The sequence below is a fragment of the Phascolarctos cinereus genome, unplaced genomic scaffold, assembly GCF_003287225.1.
Source record: "Phascolarctos cinereus isolate Bilbo 61053 unplaced genomic scaffold, phaCin_HiC Scaffold_726;HRSCAF=1367, whole genome shotgun sequence".
Classification (NCBI taxonomy): domain Eukaryota; kingdom Metazoa; phylum Chordata; class Mammalia; order Diprotodontia; family Phascolarctidae; genus Phascolarctos; species Phascolarctos cinereus.
Window position 1 is genome coordinate 254,211,654 of NW_027556098.1, and position 5,471 is coordinate 254,217,124.

Below are 5,471 nucleotides of genomic sequence, written 5' to 3' on the forward strand. Positions count from 1 at the left end.
GAGAGGGGAGAAGGGAAAATAAGAGGGAGGATAGATTCAAGGAAGATTTAGTCATAAGCAAAAAACCTTCTAAACTCAGAGTGGGGATCATGCAGAAGAGTTTAAAAGGAATGTGAGGGTGATCTTTGAGTATATAAATACACACACATATAACATACACACACACACACATATATACATGTACGTATGTGTGTATGCATGCATGTTTTCCACTAACTGAGAACACTTTGGGGCTGGGAGGAAGTAGTGCTGATTTCAAATTTAGAAAGGGACTAAATGAAAAATTAAATTGCTTAACAAAGTATTCTATGCCTGGAGATAAGGTTGCCTTTCCTGATGACAAGTAACTTGAATGAATGGCCATTAAAAAAACAAAAAACAAAAAACAGGAAAAGTAAGTGGGGTTGGTCAGAGCTTATAGTCAGTAAATATTCAACAACTATTTATTTAGCACTTACTATGTACTTATTATGTAAAGCACATTGCTGGGATAATAATATTGAACTTATCTTGGCCTGTACTTCTAGCGTGGCACTTCCTCTCACCTAGCCCCATAGTAGTAATAGACTTGGGATCAGGACAATAGAAGAAAACTTTTAGGAAGACTGGGAGAGTCAAGATTGGGCAAGGAGAAGCTATCTGGAGAACTCAGCCTTCCAGAGTTATGAACATACCAGTGTCAGCAGACCAATGCTTTCCAATATTGGCGCTCTATGATACTTGCTCCATTGAGTTAACCAGGCATTAAGAGAACCATCAAAATCAGAGGTATGTAAAAGGTATCTTTGCTTAACACACACTGGTAGTTGTATAGGGAGGTCAGGGCAGATAATAAAGGTAATGAGAATACTTACCTGACAGGGGTGATTCCATGATCACTCAGGTGGGGTGATCCCTGCAATTTTCCCAAATGAGGGAAACTTGACTGCATAATTTGTGGTAGTGGGGGACTGCATTCATATTCTCCCATGAAAAAGACTTTTAAATAAATAAACAACATATAGGTAACAAGATAGGACATGCCATTCATAAGGAGCATCAAGCTTGAGTTATGACCAAAGGCACTTCATATGTAGCAAGGGATAAATTCATTCAAGCTTTAGCCTGGAAAAGGATAGGGTTGAGTAGTGGATCAGACAGCAAAAGCTCTCCTTCTCCTGGAACCGGGGTCACAACCGCAAGTACTAAAACCCTCTTGAGACACCAGTATAGCTGCTGGGTCTTTGAGTCAAGGCAACCTGGAGAAAATGGCCAATCAACATCATACTTGCCATGAAGAGATCAGTCTAGAGGACATTGTTCATAAGGGTGAAGAAAGGTTTCCAGTAGACAACACATTAAAATGTAAGCCTCTGCCCTGGGTTTGGAAGACCCAAGGAGGGAAGAAGACATAAGAAAAGGAAATTCTGTGCCAAACTTGAAGGTACAAAAGGAGAAGGAACAATCAGCAATTAGCACAAACCAACTCTTCAAGAGAAGAGCTAAAGGAAGATCTGCAGGACAAAGGTGTAAAGAATACTGCATACGAGAGCACCAAGATACCTTGTACAAGTGTGCTTAGGTGTGCTACCTGACTCTGATAAAGGTGGCCTGATCAATAACACTAATGCCAACTGACAAAGGAATCCTATGATCTTTGTGAGTGTGAGTCAATTTCCCTTATGTAAACAGGCCAGGTCATATAACCAGGGAGAGGAGGTAGAAAGGGGGGAGTCTTAAAAGGGGAGATAGTTTCACCATATTAAGGAGGTAAACAGTTGAGCTATGGAGCTGGAAGAAAGCATATGTCCCTGAAAAGGAATGGAGTCTTCTTTCTGGTAAGGCTAATATCAGTGCCTTTCCCACTCTGAGGCTGCCTCATGGGTAGTGTGTTAATAGCAGGCTTGTGGACTGATATTCTTAAACTGGCCCTTATACTTCGGCAGTAGAGCTAAATGTTTGGGTGGGAGTGAGAGCAAGAAGGTTGGATGAGAACTCCAGTTGGCAGAGATATACAGCTTTGGGAGCCCCGACTACTACAGTGACCTTCCCTGTGGGTCTTTTGTGTTCCCTTGTATTGTGTGTCCCTGGGAAGGTCCTATACCTTGGATTATATAACAAGCTACCTAAGACCTGAGACACAAAGTACACCAGAACACTAGGTGGTGATGACTCTGAGTCATAGTGTCAGTGAAGCTATATCTTTATGTTGTATCTTTAATGTTCTGAAACCCTTCCCCATTCTCTTAAGCATTCTAGTGTCATAGATTGTAAAACCCTAGACATCTGCAGTTGCAGGACCTTGTCCCCTGTTTTATCTAATCTTTGTATCTCATCTAGCCCTTAGCAGTGTTCTGAACAGCATAGGCCTTTAATCAATGTTTGATTAATTGAAATGAGTGGATTAAATATGCCTCATGATCACTTCTTGCCTTGGGATCCTCCTTTGGGAACATGCCAATCAAGCAAGCAAGTCAATCAACCAAACATTCTTTATGAAGTGCTTACGATGTGTCAGGCAACATATGATTAGGCAAAGTGTCATTGCAAACCATTCTCAGACACTAGGGAAGCTTTATAGGGACCCAAGGATCTGGATGGAAGGATCTTAGGGTACTAGCTGTCTATATTTATAAAAAGAAATCCCTCAAAGAAGGTGAAAAAATTCCTCTTACAGATTCTGGCAGGGTGTGGGATGAGCAGGAAGAAAGGACTTATATTTTGTATGTGGCATTCTTGGATGTCTGAGAGCCACAGGCATGGGCTGGAACATTAGTGAGTAATGGTGGGCATTAACATTTCAACTAATCATGGAAGTCGTGATCGATTCCAGAAATAATCAGAAATTGAAGAAGCAGGTAGAGCAGAAAAGGGACTTAGAATTTGCAGGGGGATTGTGAACAAAGGGGAAGGGTGTCATGGTTGAACTTGAAATTGGGTGAGAGCTGAAAGCTCAGTTAAAAGAGATTAGAAGAGGACAGGATAAATCTCCATCAACTTTCAAACCCATGAAAAATCTAACATGTTTTTGCAGGCTGCAAGGTTCCATCAGAAGAAAATAACTGAAAGCTGGTCAGGTCAGAAGGGGAAAGGGTTAGCTTCCATCAGCTTTTAGACAGGGAAAAACCTTAACCTGTGCTTTATTTGACAGAGCTTGTTTTAGAGGAAAATCTCTTGGAGATCCACATGGAAATTACTTAGATTGAACAATGCTTTGTTTCTAAAGCAGGTCTAACATGCTAATTATTTTACTGTACAATATTATCTGAGACACCTACAAAGTATGCTTTGGCAAGTAGAAAGCAGTTTATCCTGTGAAGTACGCTCTTTAAGACAGAGATGGTCTATTTTTAACAGTCCTCAGGTTTGTCACCACGGAGGTGATACTAAGTTGTCCACACTGCCTCTTCTTAATTGTCAGGGACCTTTTTCAGCAGGGGGCTACAGCAATGTCTGGAAGAAAGCAGAGAAAATACAGCTGCTCCTATTTTCATGCCCATTATCACTACCTTTCACCAAATTTTTCATCCTCATTTCATGCACCACCTTAGAATTAAAGTCTCTGACAGTGACAGTGTGGAGGTCTCCTCCCCCAACCTTTCCTGGAGACTTGCACATTCAACGGAACAAGAAAAGGCTACAGAGAGAACACTGATAGGTCATAAGGACAGGGAATTATTTGTTTTCAGGGATCTATTAGTCATGTGACTAAATTTCTGGAACCCGCTTAGGCATTAAAACTCTACAGACCCTCTTTGTACATTTTAGTTCATTTCACATCACAACTAGTACTTTTTAATTCAAATCACATCTTCAGGGGTTCATTCTTGTTGGTGGCAATGGGAGAGACAGCCTGGTATGGTAGAAAGAATGCTGGATTTGGAGTCAAATAACATAGGTTTGAATCCTGGCTCACTTCATTGTGGATGCCTTAGTTTCTTCATCTATAAAACAAGGGTGCTGGACTAAATGATTTCACAGGTTCTTTGAAAACTATAAATCTATGATCCTAGAGTATAAACATATGTAGTCAGAGGACCTCAGTTCGAATTTTGAATTTTTCACTCACTACCTATGTAGCCTTGGTCAAATCTTTTACTTCTCTGGGCCATGGTTTTATTAATTCAAAATTCTTTTCCGTGTTCAAATCTGAAATTGTGTACATGCAAATACTAAACCATTAATCAATCATTGTCAAGTCAACATTTATTAGGTGTCTTTTGTGTGCTACGGTGCTAAGCACTGGGGATACCCTCTCCCCTCCCCCCCCCAAGGAAAGGAGACAACCATAAATGCCAGGCACTCTGCTAATGGCTTTATAAGTTTTATCTCATTTGATCCTCACAACAATGGGGATATTATTATCTCCATTTTACAGTTAAGAAAACTGAAGCATACCTACACGCTGAAACCCTATACTGCTTTCAAGGTCCACCATTTTTTATAACTACAGCTAAAAAATGAGACCCCTGCCTTTGAACTCTCAGTACATATTTTGGATTGTGTTTATTTACGTAAAAATCATTTCCTCCCATCCCATCCCAGATTGTAGACTCCTTGTGGGCAAGGATCTTAACCTTCTTTGCATCCTGCCCCCTTCCCATGCACAAGAGCAATGTCTTATGCATAGAATGTAATCAATAAAAGTTTTTATTAATTTGTTAAATCTGTTTCAAAGTCTTTATGCGATATACAGCTCTATCCACATTACATATAACTTCCTTCCATCTGTCGACTCCAGATAGAGTCAGGTTTAAATCCTGATAGCTTCTCTACTGCGGGACCCAGCGGAGTGGAGCTGAACAGCTAGGCTCCTGTCCTGCTGGACAGGCTTCCAGTGAAGGAAGCCTGCAAGGTGAGGGCAGGGGAGGTGAAGGTAGATAAGGTAAGGTGAGGCAGGGCGGGGCTCCCAGCACAAGGCCAGCCACCCTTGTCAGCCACCACTCAGGAGGCTAGTGTGGCTCGGTGTGGGTTGGGGGACGCAATCATGGATCCTTTTTCAAAGCATCGCCCTGATTTCAGTAATCGCCTCACTTGTGCAGGGCTTGGGCCTAAGTGGACTGGCTGTTGTCCAAAGCCCTAATTTTATTATTTTTTTTCAAGTTGGGAAACCAAGTCCAGAGAGGTGGAAGGACCTGGCCGAGGTTATATAGTATCCGGGGGCATATTCGAACCCAGAGTCCAGACTCCAGACCCTGGGCCCCTCCCCACACAGTGTGGTCTCCTGTACCACTTCGCAGGCCTACGGCCTCACCCCCATTCCAGGGGTGTGTGTATGCTGGGGGTGACGGGCTGAACAGAACGTAAACCAAGGAAGTCCTCGGCCCGACCAGAGCCTCGCTCCCTCGCCCTCAGTCGTCGAGCGACGTTAAGCGCATTCTCAATTACAAGACTTTAACGCTCGCATTCTCGGTCGGAGGACTTTAATTCCTCCGGCGCAGCCCATCCCCCTGCCCGCAGCTCTGCTTTCCCTTTAAGCGCCACTTGCGGAA

General features: G+C 42.6%; 1 pseudogene; it reads left to right on the forward strand.

Moving 5' to 3' along the window:
- The first annotated feature begins 846 nt into the window (after positions 1-846).
- LOC144454704 (U1 spliceosomal RNA) lies at positions 847-971 on the forward strand (annotated as a pseudogene).
- The last annotated feature ends 4,500 nt before the right edge of the window (positions 972-5,471 follow it).